This window comes from Nipponia nippon, unplaced genomic scaffold (assembly GCF_047370975.1).
Source record: "Nipponia nippon isolate SJK-2023a ecotype South Korea unplaced genomic scaffold, ASM4737097v1 scaffold_23, whole genome shotgun sequence".
Lineage (NCBI taxonomy): Eukaryota > Metazoa > Chordata > Aves > Pelecaniformes > Threskiornithidae > Nipponia > Nipponia nippon.
The window spans coordinates 8,280,859-8,303,184 of record NW_028262340.1 but is presented as its reverse complement, the minus strand read 5'-3'; the positions used below and the strand labels follow the sequence as shown (position 1 = coordinate 8,303,184).

Below are 22,326 nucleotides of genomic sequence, written 5' to 3'. Positions count from 1 at the left end.
CACTCCTGCTTTCTCTGGCCTCCGCTCCTCCGGTGCCTGAACAAAGCCCTCCTGCCTCTCCCGGGAACCCGGGGTTTGAAACAGGAGAGGTGGCTGGTGCTGTGTGGCAAGGCGAAATGTCCTCCTCCAGCCTATTCTGGGTTTCTAGGGTGAGTGGGGGACAGAGGCAGGCATGGTCCCCGTGGTCCCCAAGGGTGGCAGTTCTGGCTGGGGTACCCCGGAGCTGCCGCCCTCGGGGACTGCAGGGACTGTGCCCACCCCATGGCATCCTCCCCAGCCTGAGAGATGCCGGAGGGCTGGCTGCTGGCCCTTGACTGGGCTTTGCATTCCCGCCGTCTCACTGCCATCGTATTGCTATGGAAACTGAGCCCTGGAGAGGACCGGTTCAAACCCAGTTTGGCCCCAGTTTGGTCCCGGTTTGGCCCCAGCTCTCATGCACAATCCATCCGTGGCAATACAGGTCGGTGTATCTGGACTAGCTTCGCCCCTTCATCCCACGATCTGGCATGATGCATCCCAGAGGAAGCATGTGCTCTGGCCCCCGGCCGCCTTCCCAAAGTCCGATCCCCCCCACACCCTGCAGAACAAAGCCCCCCCGCCTCCCCACCGCCCCCGGTGAAACAGGCCCCTGTCAGAGCACAGTCCCCGACAGCGAAGGTTATTTTAATGGATGCATTACTTTAAACGAACCCTCCACCATCTGTTCCACCCCCTAATTACGCATGCAAAAAAAGCCCATCTCACAGCCAGCGCAGGAGAAAGTAAAGATATAAGTGATTTAAATGCATGTATCCGCAGCTCTGCCGGCAGCTGGGCTGTGCTGCGCTCCTCGCCTTTCTCCCGGCTGCCAGGCGAGCTGGGCAAGTTGCAGGCAAGAAGGCAGAGGGATGGCTCTCCTGGGTCTGGCAGCTGCTGACACCTCTGGAGGCTGGCCGTGCTGCTGGTCAGTGGGTGCAGGCAGGGGTTGGAATTTGGTGGCTGCATGCCCCCCTCTGTTTCCTCTCCCCACTGCCCCCCTGAAGGTTAGCTCTGCCCGCCGGCTGCCAGCCTCGGCGTGGCAGCGGCTGAGCCTTCAAAGCGCGGGGACACGCCGCCGTCCCCGGGCTGCCGCGGTGCATGGCGGGGCTTTGGGGGGGAGCACCCCCGGCTTGGCCAGGCTCCTCACCCTGCTGCCGTTTGGTGGCAGCTCGTGCGGGCAGGGTGTCCTGCAGTGCCAGCTCTGGGTGTGCACAGCCCCTGGGTGACACTGGGGTCCTTGTACCCTGGGAGAGGGGCCAAGGAGGGGGCTTTGCCCCGGGCTGTGCTCAGGGGTGCAGGGCTGTTTCCCAAGCAGCAGCTGCGTTTCCTTGAGGCATCCCAAAATCCAGGGATCCTGGAGCCTGAGTGCCCCTGGATGATGTTTGACCCTGGGGGTCTGTCCTTCGGGGCTGCAGAGGGTGATAGCAGGGTGGGGGGGTCTGAACAAGCCACCCTCTGGAGGGGCAGAGCCCACAGGTGTTTGAAAAACACCATTTTTAAGTCAGCCTCCTGGTCTGGGGAGTCCCAGCCCGGGGCGGGGAGTGTGTGACAACGTGCCAGGGCTGTGGTGCAGGGGGCTGCGTCTGGCCACCATGCCAGGGCTGCCCCAGTGTGACTCAGTTTCCCCCATCCCCAGTGCAAACCCTCTCCTTGCGCCACCACGCTGGGATGGGTGACCAGCGTGGCTTTGCATGACCCCACGGTGACAACACAGGACCGTGACCACCATAGCAGGGCCACCGCCTGGCGCCAGAGCCGGCGGCGGTCCTGGGTGCTGGCATCCCCCCTCTCCCTCCATCTCCCTCTCTCCGTGCCTGACTGCAGCAGATGCGCCAGCTCTGCAGGAAGAGGGAATTAAGTTGGGCTGGAGGAATTTTAAAGATTGCTGCAGGCCTGAGGGTCTTAGATCCCCCCGCGGAGATGGGCAGTCATGCAGAATTAATCCTATCGGCAGCCTGGCTCAGCTTCAGCCGGTGCAGAGCTCCAGGAGAGCGCGAGGGAGCGCGGGGGGCGATGCTGGGGGCGGCTGAGTGAGCCCCGGCGCCTCTCGGCGTCGATGGGAAATTAATAATGAAAAATTAAAAGCCCCAACTCAGCCTTCCCCCTCCCAGCTCGGACGTGGGACTCGTAGGGGGGGAGGAGGTAGGAGGATTCTGCAAAGCTTAAGGAAAACCTGTTTACCGTAGCAAACAGAGCCCGGTGGTGTGAGAAAACGCCAGGGCTGCATCCTGCTCTTGGTGAATGGTGCTGTGGTACAGCTGGGGTTCTGCCCTGTGCTGTGGCAGGGGGGCTGGCTGGGTCTTGGGTGGGGGCACCCCTTTGCTGCCATCACCCAAACCCATCTGCACTGGGCTCATGTGGTGGCAGGAGGCAGCTTGGGGTGCCGCGCTGGCGTGGGGGACACGGGGACACACCGGACCTCTCCACGTGCTGCATCAGCCGCACGCCACGTCCAAGAGTGGCATCTGGCCGCCCTGTGGCTCTGCCAGCCCCATGGGCAGCCTTGTCCCCATTGTCCCTCCTGGCCGCTGGAGCTGCGGTACCACGATGCCAGTGGGCTTGGTGGCTGGGTGACTCGGGGCAAGGTGGCCCGTGAGGGCTCTGCAGCTGCTGCTGAGCCCTCTGCTCCTCCGGTTTATAAATAATGCAGCACCAAGGCATGTTGGCAGCACTGCACACACGCCTGCAGCCCTGGTGCGGCGGTGGGCACTTCGGGGGCGAGCAGCGGGTGCTGTCACCCCGTCTGGGTGACACGGGGCCATGCTACCCTGGCAGGGAGGAGGCGAACCCCAATGTCCCCCACACCCCCTTGCTCCCCACACCATCCCCCAGCCCCACATGCCCGGAGTGAGTGGTGGCAGTGGTGAGTGCCCACGGTGACCCCATGCACGGGGACGTCCCTGCGCCTCGTGGCGGTGGTGCCGATGGCGGCGCGCAGCTTGCATGGTTGCCATGGTGATGTGCCGGCGCTAACGAACCCGAGTAAACATTAACGAGGGAGAGCCCCACGCGGGTGGGAGGGTGGGTGGCCGTGGTGCTCAGGCCTGAGGACCCAGGCGTTCTGTGGGACTGGGTGCTGGGGTGGGGGTCATGGGGTCGTCTGTGTGTCTTAGGGTGCACCCAGGAACATCGCTCCGGACACCTGGGTCCCCTCTTGGTGCTGCATGAGGCTGTGCTTTAATGACCAGACTGGGAGCTCTGGGTGCTGGGCAAGGTCCTTGGGGGCAGGACATCTGGGTCCCTTTCCCAGCTCAGGGGCACCCACGGGGGGAAGGTCCCGACCCCGAGGACCCAGGGGTCCTGTCCTGCCTCTGTGCAGGCACCGGTGCAATGCACGGCACTGCTATCCAGCACTGGCCACCATTGCCCTCTCTGTGCAGCAACCATGGGTGCAGGCGTGGTGGGCAGGGGGTGAAGCTGCGGTCAGGTGCCCCCCGAGGCTGGCGGGGAGCTCGGGGCATTCCTGGCAGCAGCTGCTGCGCGGCCCTGCCACTGCTGCTGCCGCCTGCAGTTGTCACCATGACTCAAGTCCCTGCGTCCCTCCCTGTCCCCCAGCCATGCTGGCTTGGGGACACACTCCGTGGTTTGGGTGGGGGTCAGGGTGGGGGTCAGGGTGAGGGTCAGCCCTCCACACCAGCAGCCCCGCCATGCCCAAGGTCCCCTCCAGCGTTTAATGGTGCTGCAGCTCATTAAACAGAGGTGCAGGTGCCCTGGGTACCTTCCTCCTCCTGGAGGGCTCTTAATGAGCGGCTGCTAACGAGCACGCTCGCCTCCCCAGCCCCGGGAAAAGGCTGATTGGTGAGCAGGCACCGGGAGCGATGCACGAGCTCCTTTCGGGGGCCTTAAGGGGCCGAGTGACCCCATGTCCACTGCCACTTTGCTGTGCCATGGACATGGCCTTTGCACTATGTGTGAGGGTCCCGTGTCACCGTCACTGTGCCGGTGCCTGAGCCGGATGGTCCACCACCTCGGTGCTGGGGAGCACCGATGGCTCTTGCAGCCCTCGTGGCCCTGTTGTCTATCAGCCTGAGAGTGGGGGCCGACAGCACGGCAGCTCCCTGCCTGCAGCCTGCCTGCAGCCTGCCTGATTTTGCAGCAGAACACTATACCTGGGGAGAGGGCTGAGGGCTGTCACCCTCCTCCCAGGCGTGCGCGAACATGGCAGCACCACATCTCTCCCTGGCTCCTCGGCGCAGGGCTGCTGCGGGATGTGCGTCACGGGCACCTGGTGCCCCGTGCCTCAGTTTCCACAGGGCCCTGGGGGCAGGCATCGGGGCTGGGCAGGCATGTGGGGACATGGCTTGAGGCTCGTGTTGGTCCCCCCGGCCCCATTTTTGTCCCCATAGTCACATCGTACAAAGCCACCCGACCTCTGGCAAGCCCTCCTTGAGTCTGCCTGCACAGGGGCCTCCGGCAGGGTCGGTCGAGGGTCCGTGGCTCCCATGCACCCCAGAAATAACCCAGTGGTACTGATGCAGGGGTGCAGGTCTGTGGGTACGCCGGAGGAGGTGGGCTGGGGGCTGCCTGGCTGGGGGGGGTCTTAGGCTTGTCCTTCTTCTTCAGAGGCTGCAGGCGAGGGACAGCCCATCCCGCACAGAGCCATCGATCTGCGCCGGAGCTGGGTCCCCCAGCTCCCTGCTGAAGGGAGCCCTAATCCTCCGTGACATGGTGCCCGGCTCCACGGTGGCTAATTGCAGTGTCCCCAGCTGAGGATTATGGTTTAAAGCAGAGAAGGAGCAGCGGGAGCAGATGAGCTCCTGAGCAACAAAGCTCCCGTTTCCCTGCAAAGCGACTTTTATTAGGGGTATAATTAAAAGCTGACAGGAGGGGATAATCACAGGGATGGTCGGGGCAATGGCTGGGGTGAGGGATGAAGCCACCCGAAGGTCCCCATGCACCCCCAGGCACCCGACCCGCCAGCCCCCTGCTCTGACCACAGCGTTTCTGGCAGGGCAGGAGACAGCGAGGTGCTGGGCTGGCGGAGGAAATCCAAACTCAACCCCTATGAAAGGGGCTTTGTGTGCCCGGGAAGGAGCAGCCCTCCTCCTTTTTCTCCTCCTCCTCCCTGGCCGCGGGGCCGCTTTCCTGCCTGGAGGTGGCCTTGCCTCTGGCGTGGGCACCAGAGGGAAACTGAGGCACTGGGCAGCATGGCAGCCCCATGGCCTCCTGTCCCACTTGGGCTCCCACAAGGGCTTTTCTCCATTGCTTACACCCGTGGCATCGGCAGGGGCCACGTGCTGTGAGTGAGCTGGTCCCTGGGGATGTGCTGGGCTCCCCCATGGGTGCCGTCCCTGCAGGGTCCCTGGCGTGGGTCCTCCCTGCCAGGGCTGGCCAAGGCTCCAGGAGCAGAGAAGGAGCCGTGGGGACAGAGGGACATCACGGGGACAGAGGGACATTGTCCCCTATTCTTTTCATGCCACCATGATTGCCCTTTCCCTAGCACTGCCGCCTGCCTCAGTTTCCCTTTCCCCCTCTTGTGAGCATTATGGCTGCCATCCAGCAGGGTAGGACCCCAGATCGCCCTGGGAGGGTTCAACCCGTGTGGGTGACCCCGACTGCCCCTGTAGACGTGGCCAAGGTCCCCTGGGAAGGGGACACATTGCAGCACCCGGTATTTGCACATCCCTGGGCAGAAGCTCTCAGGAATGTCCCTCCTGTGCCGGCTGGGTCCCATAGCAGGGAGGAGGGTGGGTGCAGGCAGGGGCCCCCGGCTGGGTGCTGGCCCACCAGCTGCCTTGCCCCAGCCCCGGCCCTGGCCCCAGCGGGCAGCGGGGGGCTTGTTCTTCGCCTGGACAGGAAGACGAATGAATTCCATTACGGGATCGCGATTTTATTCCACGTGTCAGGGAGCCTGAGATTAACTTGCTCACCAGGCTGTGACAAACCCAGACACAGGCATGCACGCGCTCGGGTGCGGGGGCTTCACACACTCACCGGGCACGGAGCCGCCTGAGACCCCGCCATGCCCCCCCAGGGCAGGAAGGGCTGTGCCCGTCCCCGCTGCTGCCGGCTGGGACCCCTCCCGGCACCTGGGGAGGGTGGCACCGGCCAAGGCAGAGGCCTGGCACTGCCACCGTGCTGTGCCCTGTCCTAGAGGTCCTTTGGCCACCCGAGGATGCAGGTCTTGCAGCTGGGCGAGGGGTGAAGCGTCCTCCCAGTACAGCTCCCCTGCAGCTTGGCACTGTGCCGGGAGGCCACGTGCTGCCAAAAAATGGGCTGTGAGGAAGGTGGGAAGGGGAACACGGGAGTTTGGGGGACCTGTCATAGTGGCTGGCGGTGCTGGGGACATGGCAAGGCCAGTGGACCACTCTCATCTCTCTCATCTCACCCAAGCTGAGTGGCTGCCCGACCTGGGAGAGTGCGTCGGGGCCGTGCATCTGTGTCGGGTCTGCGCAGCCACGTGCACGGAGCCATGCCATGCTGTGCCGTGCCGTGCTTTGCCGTGCCATGCTGTGCTGTGCTGTGGGGCCGGCTGCTCTCCCCTTGCTGCCCCCCCTGTGCGGGCGTAGGCAGCTGGCTCTGTTTGCTGGAGGCTTTGCACATTCCAGTTCGTGGGTCACTCGCCTTCGAAACCTCTCCGGGGACAGAGGCAGTTGGGAGCCGTAACAAACAACCCAAGGGCTCTGATGACGCCCGCGTCCAGCACTGCCTGCCAAGCACCGGGGGGGAAGGGCCTGGGAGACAGCCCCCCACTCCCTTGGGGTGCCAGAGGGGAGCTTTGGGGTGGTGCTGGGAGTTCCCGGTAAAAATAACTGGGGAGGGGGGACACGCCAAGTGGGTCTCCTTGCAGGATGTGGGAGTGATCGCTTTTTGGGGAGCGGTGGAGCACGCAGGAGGGATGCTGCGGTCCCCTCTGCTTATGGGGTGTCAGGGCTGGGGTGCAGAGTGGGGTGCCGGCAGTGGGGTATCAGTTGGGATCCATATGGGGAGGGGTGGGGGAGCTGGTGGGGTGCGGCGCAGGCAAGAGAGCGGCGCAGGCAAGAGAGTAGCGCAGGCAGCAGGCAGCGAGCTTGGGGTGGCCAGGCTGGGGCTTGCTCAGGGCTGGTTAATGTGTCCAGGAATGTGCGTTGGAGCCGTTCCGGGGAGATCAAGGGTCCGGCAGAGCGGCAGGAGCGCAGCGTGGCTCGGGGGGCTGCAGGGCCGCACGCCGGGGAGGCTGGGCGGCGTGGGGAAGGTCAGCCTTGGCCAGATGCAGCCACTCCACCCTCCTCCAGTGCTTTGCACATTAATGCAAATGCACTGGCCTGAGTGGTTCATTAGCAGCATGTGGAATGGAATAATGCATCCGCATCCCATTAGCCTAATGAAAAAAAGGGAGCCGGCACCTGGAACAAAGCTGCCGACTCTTGGCTAGTGCTCTGCCTCAGCCGTGCTGGGCCTTGGGGCCCCCCCTTCCCTTCCCCTCCCCTCCCTTCCCGTCCCTTCCCTCCACTGCCCTGACTATCGCCTGCCCGGTCCTCCGGGCAGCCTCGCACCCAGTGCCACATAAGGGGACACCATCCCCAGGATGTCACCATGGTGAGGTGCAGCCCCAGGGGGACCCCAGGGTGGGCAGAGCCGGTCCCAGCATCACCCCTCTGCATCCCAGGGTGGGGGGGATCGAGCCAGGAGTGCCGCAAAGGCACTGGCTGGGTGTCGGTGCCGGGCGGCGAGATGTCCCCATGTCCCAGGGGCTGAGAGCACGGAGCCTGAAGGATTAGAGGAAACATTGCCAAACAAACCAGGCTGTGCCGGAACCAATTAGCCTCCAGCAGGCAGAGTTTCAGATGCTGTTATTTCTGCCTCTTCTCTTTTCTCTCCCTCCTTCTGTCTCCCCCTTTCCCCCTCCCCGGCCCTCCCCAGCCCCTCCTGCCCGCCCCCAGCATCTCTGCTCTCGCCATTCCTCTCCGTGTCGGAGCTTGTTTTGGGCACTGGCTCTGGAGTGAGTCATGCCGCGCGTAGGGGATTTTAAAAGCTTTCTGCTGTCGCTGGGAAGCCGGTTTGGGCTGCTCCGATGCTGGGGGTGGAGCATGATGCCTCGCAGACAACCCTTGTCTGGGGAACCCAAAAAAATCCCCCACCCCGGCGCCCCGAACCCCTGGGGTCCCACAGGCCCCCCTTGCCGCGGCCAGCTCGGTCACCCCAGCCAGCGGTTGAGTCACAGCCGAAACTTTCGAGCCGTTGGAGCTTCCTCCGCCGGGGCCCCTCTCCGAGGAAGTGGTCTGCCGGGGTGTCGAGCCCGGCGGGGCGGTTGCCCTGGCCCCGGCGAGTGCAGCACGCAGGCGCTGGAGGTTGAAGCGTGGGAGATTTTTTCCCCCCTCCTTCCCTCCATCGCCGCCTCCGCCAGCCCCGCTGCCAAGCCCAGGGTGGGGGGGCCCTTTGGCGCGACCCTCCCGCCGGTCCGCAGCTGGCCCCAGTCCCCCCCCTTCATCCTCCTCCTCCTCCTCCTCGCCTTGAGCTGTGCTGCTGAGGGACTGCAGCTCCCGTGGATCAGGAGGAGATTTAGGTCAAGCGCTCGACTGAGTCGAAACAGCCATCTGTGTGCGGAGGAAACCGGCCACCCAGAGCCCCTGGCGCGGCTGGCCCTGGCTTTGCTGCCGGGTCCCGGCACTGCTGGCACCCTCTGAACCCTGCGGCTGGGCACGCAGGCTGCCTTTGTCTCTGGCAAGGAAAAAACCCCACCCAATGAATAAATACATGGGGGAAAAAATCCCCCTGCCCACCCCCAGCTCTGCCGGGGGCATTGCCGCCGAGCGCCGGGAAGTTTGGCGCGGAGTGGCCGTGGCACCGCTCCAAGGTCGCCCTGACACGCTGCGGGAAGGCGCGCGCCTGGGGAGGGAGGCCAGCGCGAGCCGGGCTGGGGATGCGGGTGCCGAGGGCCGGAGCTGGCCCCGGGCGTCCACGGTGCAGGCAAGGGAGGCAGGGTGGGAGGCGCAGGCAGGAGGGAGGCGCTGGCTGCCTGCCCGGAGCCCGGACTCCTGGGTTCCTGCAGGAACAGGGTGGAGCAGGAGGAGGCCGGGGAGCTGGTGTCATCCCGGCCATAGTGAAGGGGAGCGTTTCCCTCCCCAGGAGGGTGGGGGGCTCTGCACGGACCACGGGGTGCAGAGCTGCTCCCTGCCTGCTGCTGTGCCTCAGTTTCCCCAGATGGAAAATTGTCTGCAGAGCAGGCTGGTGCTGGCAGCACAGCCAGGCACCCCAGCGAGGTGGGGAGCCCTGGATGCCCCTTCGCGCCCCACGTCAGGGTGGGGGCGGCCGCAGCCCCTCCTGCTCTCCACCTGCCGGCTTCTTCTTGCTTTCTCCATTTCCTTCCGGAGCCTTTTTTCGCTCACCGGTGTCTCTGTCGCTGCGCCTGTGCACACGCCTGTGCGCGGGGAGAGGAAACGCCACCGGTGCCGTGGGAGGGCCGGCGCGCGCTGGATGGGACTTCCCGTCACAGTCGGTCCTGTGCACCCTAGCCGTGCAACAAGTTGTGCCTGGTCTCAGGCTGGAGCCCAGCCGGGCATGGGGATGCTCTCCGGCACCTCGCCTTGTCTGCTGCCCACCTGATGCTCTGTCCGTGCCTCACCGGGCCCCTCAGGAGCCCGTCGATCTGCCCATCGTGCTTGGTAAGGAGCTTTGCCCACAGCCTGTTTGCACGGTAATCCCGCCTTGGCCGGGGGGATTACGTGTAGGGAGAGCTGTGGAGGGCCCGGAGCACCCAGTGGCTGGCAGGTGGCTTTTGGAGGTCGGGGTTTCCCTCATCGCTGCGGGTTTTGCCCGGGAGGGGGATGGGGACGTCGTCGTGCCAGAGCAGGTCCTGTTGACTGGGGACCACTGGTGTTCGCCACTGGCTTCCCCAGCCAGCAGGCAAAGCAGGCGGGAGCCCGGCGTCTCTGCAGAGCCTCAGCGGGCAGGGGGCTGGCAGCCCTGCACCGAGCCATGCCAGGGCTGGGGCCGATGTTTCCCTCTGGCGGGACCATGGCGAGCCGTGCCTGCATCCTTCGCCTGCATCCCTCCCTCCCTGCGGTGCGCTGGCGTGGCAGCATGCAGGCACGTGCAAGCAGCAGTGAGGCGAGGCAGCTGCGAGCGGGGACATGCAGGCAGCATGCGGAGGAGGTGTCCAGTGTGGGGACGAGGGAGCTGGGCTTGGGGACGGGCTCTGATCGGGGGGTCCCATTCTGGCTTCTCCACGGCCCCAGGTCCCTGGGGGGGCCTCGGAGGGGGCTGGTGGATGCTGGGAGCTCAGCGGTTCTTTACGGTCTCAGAGGGCTCCATTAATTCTTTAAATATCCAGCCTTTCCAGGTGGGTTTTGTTGAAAATTAATTTCCGGAGCTATTTTAATTTTGCTGTATTTAATTTGCTGTTTATTTTAATTAATTAACGTCGGGAAAAATCTCTTCTCCCGAGCATCCTGCAGCCGTCTGGGGTGGCTGCACCCAGGAGGCTAGAGCAAGGGGTGTCACAGGCGCAAGGGGCACCGGTGGGGAGGGTGCCCGGCCCCCACGGTGCCCACCCGGCTCTGCCGCACCTGTGCCGACCTGTCCGGGCAAACAGGCTGTCGGCACCCGCCTGCTCACCGGGATGGGCATGGGGAGGCGTTGACCTGGGTCTCTTCCGAGCTCCGTCCCTGGCTCCGGGGCTCATCCCGGGGTTTGCTGCCGGCTCCCCAGGATGGTCGTTGCATTTCCTGGCTGGGATATGGCTCGGGTACTGCTTGCAGCCACCTTCCTCCTCCTCCTCCCACCGATGGCTGGGGACCTGGGGATCCAGCACCCGTGGGGATGCAGTGGTACAGCCGTGCTGTGTGATGCCATGCCATGCTGTGCCACGCCATGCCATGCCAAGCAGCAGAGCCCCAGTTAAAAGCCCAGCACAGAGCTGTTTCTATCCACACCCATGCAGAGGGATGCAGGGCTGAGCTCAGCCTCACGCTCCCATCCCTGCATCCCTCCAGTTCTCCATGCTCCAGCCTTGGGGCTGGCTGGACCCCTGCGAGGGGATCCATGGGGGGAGGCGAGCAAGGGGGGGAAGGGATGGAGCCGCCTTCCTCCAGATCAAGGCCTCTGGTCTCTCGCATGTCTAGACACTGCCACACACACCTAATGTGGTTCTTGGCAGGAGCCACGGCTGCTCTCTTGAGGTTAATTGCTGCGCGCAGAGCTCTGCAGACAGATAGCCTGGCTCTGCGCTGCCCCCGGGACGCCTGCCTCGCCCAGCCCCTGCGTTGGTTGCAGCCCCCTGGGGATACTCAAACCCCCCAGGGATGCTCGGACCCCCCGGGGGTAGAGACGTGGGTGGGGGATGCAAAGGAGGTGCTGCTGTGCCCAGCCGGGCAGTTTGGGGTGCAGCACCAGGCAATGAGGGGGAGTCCCCTGGTTTTGGGGAGCAGGCAGGGATGGAGGAGAGGTGCTGGCGGCACTTTGCAAGGGGCAACGGCGGCCCTGGGGGGCTTTGGAGCTGGAGCAGGAGAAGAGTTAATGGCCTCTCCCTCACCGGCTCGGCGCTGCCGCCATCCTCCTGCCTGCTCTTGGCAAGGCGGCTGGGCCAGATAAGGGGAAGCGCGGCGGGGGGAGCCGGACAAAGGCAGAGACTTATTCAGCCTGCGTGGTTGGATCAGGCCTCCGGAACGGGAGCCGGAGAGAGACGCGGCAGGGACTGGGCTGGGAAGAGCCATTTCATCCTTCAGCCCCAACATCTGGTGGAAAGCAGGGCTAGGGAGAGGGGAACGCTGGGAGCGCCGCAGGGATGAGCCCTGGGGCTTGGCCGGATCCAGATTCCTGGGACAGGCTGGATGAGCCCATTCCCAGCAGCTGCTCTTGCAAAGGAGCCCAGAGGTCTCCAGGACCCGCAGGGAGCTCAGGACAGCCAGACACTAGCACCTTCCCAGGAGCACCACAGGTGAACGCTGCCATGCCATGCTTGCTGCCACTGGCACCGCGAGCCCAGTCCCTGTATGGCCCCGTGTGTAGGACCAGCTTCCCCATGGGCAAACCGGCGCCTTGCTGGGCCCGTTGCTGGCTCCTGCATGCCATCGTTGAGGCTGGGAGGTGCAGAGCAGGGCTGGAAGTGGTGCATCCTGAGATGGGAAGCACATTGGGTCACCAGAGAGAGATGCCCAAAGCACGGCGTCCCCTCACCTTGCACATGGCCAGCGCCGGCATTGGGGTCTGGGCTCAGACCCATGTCCTGGGGTTGTGTGGGAGTGACCCCCAGCCCTGGGACCTTCCCCTGCACAGGATCCCCAGGGAATCCAGTGAAGGTTTCGGTCCGAGCTGTGTTTTGGTTTGGGGTTTCGTCATGTTTTCATGGCAGGGAATTTCCGTTCCTAACCAAAGACAAGAGGGGAAAAAAAAGAAAAAACAAAAAAACACCAAAAAAAAACCCTGTATTGAATTGTTGCCAAAAAAATGAGATGTTTCCATTCTTGTTTTGGCTTTTGGCAGTCCCAAACTGCAGCCAATGGAAGAAAATATCTGTGTGGAAATGCTGCTGGCCTCCTCCGTGCAGTGCAATGGCTGTTTCAGGGCTGGCCGGGCTGGGAGCTCCTGCCCCCATGGCCAGGCAGCTTTGGGGGTTTTGGGTGCAGAGGGAGACTTTTGGCGTAAGGAGAAACTTGGAGAGAGCGTGAGAAGGAGCGTGGACCCTCCTGAGCGTGGCACAGGCCACCGCTCCTCCAGTGCTCTCCTGCCCGTGCCGTGCTCTTTGCAGAGGACATTGCCATGAGAACGGGATCGTTGTTTTGTGGGGAGCATCGACACGAAGCAGGCGAGCGGCTGCAAGGACACCGGTGGCACATGGAGCTTGCGGTTCCCACTTGTCCTTGCAGCGGGTCGCTCTCTCCTCCCCAGCTGGCGGCAGAGCCATGTTTGGCTCTGGCGTGTGCCGTGCAGTGCTGTCCTCCCGCTGTGCATCGCCTCCCCTCCTGGCATCACCCAGCCTCCCCCCGCCACCCTGCTTTGCCTCCCAGTTTTTGGGGGACCCTCTCTGGGGCCACGATGCTGCAGCAGGTGGGGTTGGGAGGAGTGGCCGCTGCAATGCTTAAATGAGGTTGGGGTTTTTTTTCCACCCCCCCTCCAGTCCATGCTAGGAAGAATTACAGTCGCCCAGGCATCTGTTCTGGCAGAGTCGAGCTAAAGAGCTTGTCCTGGGCTTGGCAAACCAGCCGGCACAGCCGACAGCTTTTCCAAGGGCAGCCTTGGCGGATGCAGAGCAGCAGGTTGACATTGCAAGGAGAGGAGCCCTGCGCCACAGGCACCAGCCCCACGCCCCTCTGCTCCTGCCTGGGTAGGTTGGGGGGGGTCCTGCCAGGAGGATGGGTTGCGGGATGCTGCAAACCCCCTCCCCAAAAAGCAGTGTCCTCCGGTAGATCTTTGTTTGGAGCGGGGAGGAGGGCAGCCGGTGCCAGCGCATCCCGGGCTCCTTGTCTCCAGGCAGGCAGGATGGCTTGTGGCACCCCGCACCCGGTGCAGGCAGAGCCGCAGCGCAGGGCTGGCTGTGGGAGGGAGGCAGGATCAGTCCCTGAGCAGCCCCTTGTGTGCCCATGAGAGCGGGTTGCAGAGCCCTGCAAGAGATCACCACCAAAAAAATCCCCCAGAGAGGTCCCTCGGTGTCCCCAAGCTGTGCGGCGTCCCCCGTCACTGCCACCCCATCCCCGCTGGGTGCTGCACACCTCACGACCACCCCACAGGTCCCGCTGTCACCCACTGTCCCCATGAGCGCTGTGGGTGGGTATGGCGGTGGCACCAGGAGATGCCAGGAGCACGGTGTGCCTGGGCTGGGGGCTCAGCTGCCCCTCGTGCCTCCCCCAGCCCCGCCATGCCCTGATCCTGCCCAGGCCTGTGAGCACAACTGCAGTGCAGGTAATTGGCAGTAAATCTCTGTGTGGGTCTCCACTCATCAGCTCACGGGAACTGGGTTTGGCATGGCATGCAGGGAGGATGCTGTTTGAAGGCACCTTTGCAGCCACCCTCCCACCTGGCACCCGGCACATCGCCATATCAGTGCTGCAGACCAGCCACTGGCACCATGCGTGGGCCATATCCATGCCCCAAGCCAGCAGTGGTTGAGGCAGGGGGAGGCGAATCAGTGCGGCTGGGCAGGGAGGTGGGGGAGCCCTGCCGGAGCGCCAGGCTCGGAGCTGGAGCATGTCAGGCACAGATGGGATTGTTAGCGCTGGTAAAAATTATCCAGCCCCTCTTAAAAACCCAGGCACAACAACCCGACCCTGTGGGCTCTGATGGCGGCAATTCCCACTGGAGTGGCGTCGGCGTTTGCTTCCCCTGCTGTTACCGTCCATCCTCGGGAAGGGATACGGGGCCACAGCCGCCCTTCACGTGCCACCATGTCCCCACCGCCTGGTTCCAGGCGAGGTGACCCCCTCGCCTTCCCCTATGCTCTGCTGAGGTGCGGGCTTGCTTCTTTCCCCAGCCCCTGGGACGGGCACCCTGACCCTGCTCCCATCCCAGCCCTGGTGCTGCTGGCACTGGGTGAACCCCATCCCCGTGGGCGCCCCCGCCCTTCGATCCAATCCGCCCTGCACAATTTCCTATTTCTTTCTTAATGCGCCTGAGCCTCCTGTTTGCTTTTTTAACTGCAGTAACCACAAGAGGGAAGTTTTGGAGCGGTACAAGCCCGGCTCCGCTGGGAAGGGAGAGCCGCCACAACGCTGCCGCCCATCACCGCAGCATCGTGACCCAGGGCTTCGCCAGCACGGTCCAGGAGGTGGTGGCAGTTGTGCTCTCCATCCCCCTCTCCCTGCCCCTCATCCCCAGCCCCTTTTCTCTTTGGGGCATCGAATTTGGGGTTGGTTTGGCATTGCCTAAGGGACTCGGACCCCCCCCAGTGCCGATCGATCGCTCTGCTCGCTCCCGCTCGCTTTTTTTTCTGTTTGTTTGCAGCCGCTTGAGGGCTCTTGTGATGAATCCAGCCTGGACAGATTTCAAGAACAGCTGAAACGCAGCCCGGGGTGGGGGTGGGAGTGGGAGGGCAGCGGGACCGGCCAGCACCAGAATGCAAAATGGTGCAGCGGGCAGAGCTGGGACAGCGGGATGGGCTCATGCTGGGTCCCGCTCGAGGACCAGAGATGGATGGGGAGTGATGGCAGCACCACCGCAAAGCTCTGGGCTCTGTGTGTCAGCAGCACAGGGACCGTCCGGGTTCAGCGGGGCTGAGGATTTGGGGTGGTGCATGGGGAATGGGCTCAGCCCCCGCACCTGCCTGCTGCCCACGGCTGCTGCCAGGAGCTGGGCTGCGCTCCAAGCCAGCCCCTAATTGCACAAATGAAGGGCTGGTCCCACTGGCCTAGTGCAACCGGGCTGCGCCGGGGCTCGGGGTCGCACCTGCGAGGGGCTGGGGGGGGCCACGCCGGCTTTGCTGCCCACCCCGCTGTGCCAGGTGCTGTCCATCCTCGAGTGGCCCCAGGGACCAGCTGCCTAGCCTTCCATTGCTGTAAAATGGCAGCTTTTTAATAATAAAGGAAACCCTCCCAAAAACCCCAGCACAAGGAGGAGGGTGAGCATCTCCCCGCACCCTTGCCCGGGGCCACTGGCTTTACCGGGGGGGGGGGGGGGGGGGTGTGACGGTAGCAAAGGTGGGTGCACAGATGCACCCAGGGGGACAGAAATGCAGGGAGCAGGAGGCGTACCAGAGCCTCGGAAGAAATCTTCCCTGGCTGATGCGGTGCCGATTGGTGAGGCAGCAGCTGCCATGGTGCTGGGTGCTGGGGCTGGCTGCGATTTTGCAGCCATGACTCCGGGAGAGAGCGGGACGCGCGTGTGCACACGCACCCGTGTATGAGTGTGCGCACAGGCAGGAGGAATAATTAGTTCCTACTATAGCAGTTTTCACTCAAAGTGCTTTTTAAAAGCCTCCATTCATTAGTCTTCACGGCTCCCCCAAGGTGTCGTGTCCTGGTTCTCTCCCCCCTCCGACTCCCCACCTTCCCTGGAGCAACTGGGGATCTTGAGTTGGGGAAGGGGAGGGTAATGCTGCTGGCAGATGCCAGGTCCTTGTAAAACCCGAGGACATGGCAGCGGGGTTTTTGGAGACCATTCTGGCATCCCCCATCCCAGTGGGGCTGATGAGGTGTCACGGGCACATGGGCATCATTGGAAAGTTCCCATCAAAGCCGAGCTGTGCTGGGTTCGGAGTGCTGGGAAGGAGAGCAGGAAGGCGGGGAAGGGCCATGGATCCAGTGGGTGCCACCACTGGCTGCACCCGGGGAGAGCGGTGCCCCTCACCAGGGTGCCAGGGAGTGGCACGGCAGTGCCAGTTTCCAAATTACCCAGTGTGTGCCGGGCTCCCAGGGGGTCACCAGGCAGAAGGATGGAAGATGCCGGAGGGTGCCAGTGCCACTCAGCCCCTGAACCCGAGCATTGCCACTGGGCGAGGAAGCGAGGGGGGGTGCCTGCTGCGTGCCCCTGGTGGGGCGCGGAGGTGGGCAGGCACTGGCGGAGGGCCTCCTCTGCAAACCCTAACCTTATTTTCCCAGGTCCGACGCCAGTTTCCATGGAAACAGCCGGGAGCAGAAACGGGAACCAGAATCCAGAAATGCGAAGCCTCGAGCTCCCATTCGCCTTCCTGGATTCCCGCTCCCTGTGGTCCCGGGATGCCGGCTGGGTGCTGGCCACGGGGCATCCATGCTGCTCCCACCACATCAGGGTGCAGGGCTGGCCTGCCTGGGCACCCCATGGGGTTGGGGTGCTCCTGTGTCCTTGCACGCTGCAGCACCTATGCACAGTACACGGTGTATGTGGACGGTGTGCACAGCAGTGTTCTGCAGTAGGCTGGGGGTACCGCAGGCAGGGGGTACTGCAGGCAGTGGGTAATGCGGGGCAGGGGATATTGCAGGCAGCACTGTGCACAGGCAAATTCAGACAACATCTGCACACATCTGTGCATCTAGATGGTGCACAAGGGTGGGTGTGTGATGTACATGTCTATGCGCTCGGGCATGGACATATGCACTGTATAGGTATAAGGAGGGCTGTAGTCACAGTACGTATCAATAATGTACGGTCTGTGTGTTCAATGTTACTGGTGTGCACTGGGAGGACCCCAGTCCCATGGTGTTTCCCAGTCCCGTCCCTCCCCAGGACGTCCCCATGGAGAGGGGCAACAGCAGCTGTCCCTGCCTACGGGGACCTGGGTGCCGGGTGCTGCACACAAACCCAGGCGTGTGGCTGTGGGGGGAGGCCCTGCTCAGCCCCCCGGGGCTGGGAGCCCCCCAGACTGCTCCAGGCAGCCTGGCCCTCCCAGCCAAAGCAGAGCCTCGCAGGCCATATTCGCGTCCCGCAAAGCCGAGCCCCGAGCCCTGCGCTGTGTCGTCCTGTGTCCGTCCAGCCTGTGCCTTCCCCACTGCGCACCAACCTCCTGCATGCATGTGCTCGCCTCGCACGCACGTGTGCAAGCCTCACGCCATGGTCCCTTGGGTGTGCAGTGGCACGTTGCATTCCTGCATGAGTTTGTAGGAGCTGGCATCTATGGGGTAGGACACTGGTGTCCCCTGGCACATCCTGGCCGGTGATGGGTATCGCTCAGCGCCGTCCCGGTGCCAGCTGGCCCCATCCTCTCCGCAGCATCCCGCCACTCCCCGCAAGCAGATTTCACCACGCTCCCAGTGGGCTGGGGCACGGCCGGAGCCATTCACGGCTCCTATCCCGGCACCCATCCCTCGCTCCCATCCCCACACCGTGCCTCGGGGGTGACGACGGTACCGTCGTGACGCCTTCCCCCCTGCGGCACGCGGAGCCGTGGGTGCGGGCACCGCCGCCATTGTGTGCGCTCACCGTAATACATCATTTACAGACGGACAGGTATTAAGATACATTATGGATAACTCACAGAGAGAGACGCTATTAATAATACAGACACATACAGAGGGAAGAAAGTGCACACTTGATTTCCATGTTGCTACCAGGAGTTGTGAGGCTGGCTCTGGCTGCCTCTTCCCACACGTGACTGCAACACAGTGGGTAGCTGACAGCCCAGAGAGCCTGGCTTGGGGCCAGGAAAAAGCAGAAAACACAATGTCTGTGCATATCCTCTCTCTTAAAATAACACTCCAACACCGTCTGAGACGAATTAAAATAAGATCAGGAGCGGTCTCGCGAAGAGAGGAAGACGAAGAGGGAAAGGCAGGCAGGGGAACGGCCAGGGCTGGGCGGCTTCAGACCCCGGCAGGGAAGGAGGGGGCTTGTTTTGCAGGGTTAGAGTTTAAAATAAAAAAGCTGAAGGAGAAAGAGAAGGCGAACTGGGAGAAGCAAATCCCCGGCGGGGAGGGGAGCGATGCCGGCGGCGGTGCTGGCTGTCCAGCACATGGCTGTCCTTTGGAGGGGAGCCGCGGCAGGGCGGGGGATGCGAGCGCAGGCTGCATGATGGAGAGCATCAGGAATTTCCTGCAGCTGAGGAACACACCAAATACCAGAATGCAAGAGCGAGCAGAGGAGAGCAGGGTGCCGGGGGGGGGGGGGGGTGGTGTGCAGAGGGCTTTAAATAACCGGCGGGGAGAGCAGCGAGGGCAGGGGGCAGCAGGGTGGGGGGCACCGAGGAGGGAACCTGGTGCTTTGAGGCTTTTTCCATCTCTTTGCCTTTATTTTTTTGCTGCTTTTTTGAAGGAGGTGCCCCACGGTGCTGCCTGTGCCCGCAGGCCCCTCTGCCTCCTGCTCACTCCCTGCCTGAGCGGGGGTTTGCTGCATTTTGGGGGTTTTATGTCTTTCCTCTCTTCTTTCCCCCAGTTATCTGGCGCGGTGCCGGGGTCGCGGGGGTTGGCAATGGCGGGGCGGGGGGTCCCACAGACCCCTGCCTCTCCCATGGGCCAGATCCAGGCTCAGGGAGCTGGGAGCAGCCTGGAGAACAGGCACAACCTTGCGGGACGGTGTCACTGGAGAGCGGGGGCCCTTCGGGGGGACCCGCCGTGCAGGCAGCAAGGGCAAACGCTGCCCGCTCGGCAGAGCAGAGCCCCGAGGAGCCATGGCAGCGCCTCCCACACATGCAACGAATTCGCCAGGCGCCCTTTGGCCACGCTCCTGCTTCTCCCTGGGCCAGGCTGGGTTAAACACAACAACCCAAAATCCCCAGGCAGGCTGCGAGCCCCCGAGGCCAACGCTGCATCCAGGTGCAGCCCGACCTCTCCCTCCTCCGCAGCCACCCCCGGCTCCCCCCTGCATCCAGCTCCTGGCTGCATCCAGCCCCGGCTCCCCCGGGGATGCTGGGGGGCCGGAGGGGAGGGGAGATCAGAGGGGGCATCTTGCAGTGCCGGATCCAGGTAGCCAGAAGGTCGCACTGAAAATCTGGAAGTGGAGTTTGAAGCTCAGCAGAGCAGTGAAATCCGTCTTGCTTTAGGGCAGAGAGGAGGAGGGAGAAAGATGCAGTGAAAGGAGCAGGAGGGAGAAGGGCTGTGTCCCCCCCATCTTGGGGTGCTGGGTGTCCCCAGGTAGACGCTGTGCCCTGGCCAGGGCTCTGCTGAGCATCGCAGCGAACTGGGTTGGGGGCATTTTGGGGGGGACTAAAGGGGGATGAGGAGGAGGCAGCAGTCCCTGAGCGAGTGCAGGAGCCTGGCCAGGCGATGCTGAAGGCGGCTTTGCAGCCCCCCTCGCCAGGTGCCTCCCGTTTCCACTGATTCCAGGCCACAGCATCCCTGCCGTCCCGGAGCAAGCAGTGACCCACACCTGCCAGGGCCCTGCTGAGTATGGGGATGCTGAGAAAGGGCTGAGCTCATTAGCCGGCTCCAGCCTCCCCAGCACAGGGGGTCAGAGAGCAGCAGGCTGGGGCGGGGGATGTGGGGAGTGTGGCTGGAGGCACTTTGTGTGGGCTGCTGGCCCCCGCCATCTCGCTCACCGGTCCCCAGGAGCCATCCCAAGCCATTCTGGCTCCTGGGATGCTTGTCCCAAGGCTGGGGGTGCAGTGTCATCGGATGGGGATCTACCAGGTGTGGGGGATGCAGTGCCAGGGGTGTCCCGAGAGGCTCCCCCCACCCAGCACTGCACCCTGCTGTGGTTTTTCCTCCCTCTCCCCCCCCCTCCCCCCACAAAGCACCCAGTCTTCTTCATTGCAGACCATGAGCTCTTGATCTGGGTGCAGGGTGAGTGGTGGGTACCTGTGCACCCCCCCCCCCTGCATGCCGGTGCCCTGTCCCTCCCTGCCCAGCATGGAGCAGGGTGTCTCCCAGACCATGGCGTGCTGGGAATCCCTCCTGGCTCTGCTTGCTGAGCTGGCCGCAGCCCTTTGATCTCCAGCACCGCTGGGGAAAGAGTGGGGCCAGCTGGGGTGCAGGGGGGCCAGCTGGGGTGCAGAAAGACGGGGCTGCAGGCTGGGGGGTGTTCGGGCACCCTGGGATCCCCCCACCCCCCTGGCTAACAAACCTGGGGACATGCCTGGTGTCACCCTGCCTGGGCAGGAGATGCGAAGCCTGTGCTCACCCCAAGGTTGGGGTGTTTCTCGTTGGGCATCAGCTGCTAATTGGTCCCCCTGCAAAGTTGTGCAATGGGGGGGGTTCCCCAGATCTGCCCCATCCTGGTCATGCCTGCCTGGCATGGGGCAGGGTCCCCCATCATTTTGGGTGGGTGCCTGGTGTAAATGCCCTGTGGGCTGCCCATGGGGGACATGGCACCTTCGCTTGCACCACAGGGTCCAGGCACGCTCCTCCACCAACCCTTTGGCCAGAGCGTGCTGGGAGGGTACAGGCAGGGTGCCGGTACCTGCCCTTGGGATGGGGACAGGGTGGGACTTCACTGTGCAAAAACCCCACCAGCAGATCACAGGGTGCCCTGGCCTCCCCAGCTCCCCCTGCCCACCCTGGCCCCCTGCTCCCTGCCTGCACATGCCTTTGCTTGGGGGCTGGCCGGCGGGGAGGCCAGAGGCAGGCAGTGGCAGAGGGGAGGATACTGGCTGGAGCGAGTCTGAACCTGGCATCTGTCGAATGTCACCTTACCCAGACAGCCTGTGCTTCCCTGTCTCCATATCAACCGTTCTGCTCCAGCCACCTGCGGGGGGGGTGGCAGGGAGCGCCTTTGGGGAGGAGAGCTCGCCTCGCGTTCGCTCGCCGCAGCCTCCCTTTCCCCTCCCTGCTCGCCCCCAGGGTGCCAGGCCCCGGACTATAAATCGTGGTGCAGGCGCACACCAATGCTCCTCCAGCCACCTGGGACATGCTTGGGAGTTGGGGGGTGACCCCGGCACTGGCGGCTCGTGCAACCCCAAATTGCATCGTCTGGCTCTGCCATGCCTCAGTTTCCCCTCGCCGCAGCAGAGGGGCTGGGCCGCAGCGAACTCCTACCTGGGCCGGTGCCCCCGTGCCCGCAGGTGCCTCCACTCCTCATCGAGCCCTGGCGCAGCTGCGGCGCAGGAGGGATGTCGGGGCTTGCTCCACCCCAGCCTCTGTGGCAAGGGCCTCTTCCCAACAGCTCTGCACATTTCCCTGGACTGTCCCTCTTCCCTGCAACCAGATGTTCTCGCCCTCCTCCCCCCGATGGGGTCCAGGCCAGAGCCAGCTCACTACAACCGCGCTGGGACGGACACCGCCTGCCGGCATCCCTCCTCCTGCCCTGCGGAGGACAGCGGCCGGGGACAGGGAACCAGTGTCCTGGCTCCCAGTGCTCTGCAGTTTCAACTCGTCCCATCCCAGTCAGGTTGCGACAACCCCAAACACAGCAGGGATCTGAGCCCGGCCGGGGCTCCTTGGTCCCATGTGTGCATGGGGCAGTGCATTGGGGATAGGATTGCAGCACCGGGGCTTTGTATTTGGGGGGATGCTGGAGTATTTGGGGGGATGCTGGAGCATTAGATGGGGATGCTGGAGCATTGGGGAGAATGCTGGAGCATTTAGGGTGATGCTGTAGTATTTGGGGTGGGGGTGCTGGAGCATTAGGGGGGCTGCTGGAGCATTTGGAGGATGCACAGTGCTCCTTGCTGGTTTACGCCTGTGCCAGCGCTGGGGCGGGCAGCAGAGCTGAATTCCCGCACCAGCGGTGCTGCAGGCAGATGGGTCGGGACAGGGCATGCATCTGCATGCGAGCCCTTCGCGGGTGCATGTGCATGTGCAATGTGTGTGCCGAGCCACGCGGGGCGAGACGCTGGGCCGCGTGGGTGCTGCTCACAGGGCCGCATGGACGCTCGCACTCCAGTGGGAATGCCTTCCCAGCTGCTCACTCCCAGGGCACCTCAGGAAGGCACAGGGAGCGTGGCAGGCGGGATGGACAGATGGACAGCCAGGGACGGACATGACCGCCCGCTCTCTCCTCTCCCAGCCATGCGCAGCGGCTCCTGCGAGTGTGTAATTTCACCACAGTGCCTAAACAAGGGACAGAAGTAAATTGACCTTTTAACCCGTTTTCCTACCAGGGGGATTATAGCCT

The 22,326-nt window shown here is 63.8% G+C and overlaps 1 protein-coding gene across 6 annotated transcripts in view; it reads left to right on the top strand.

The window, feature by feature from the left end:
* Nucleotides 1–22,326, top strand: part of AHDC1 (AT-hook DNA binding motif containing 1) — a 52,607-nt gene that overhangs the window by 7,506 nt on the left and 22,775 nt on the right. Inside the window, exon 1 of one of the 6 annotated variants that reach the window (XM_087761061.1) lies at nucleotides 9,580–9,602. The exons of the other annotated variants lie outside the window; for them this stretch is intronic. The gene's annotated coding sequence lies outside the window, so the exon portion shown is untranslated. Of the gene's footprint in view, nucleotides 1–9,579; nucleotides 9,603–22,326 lie in introns of those variants that run through there. 6 annotated transcript variants of the gene reach the window in all.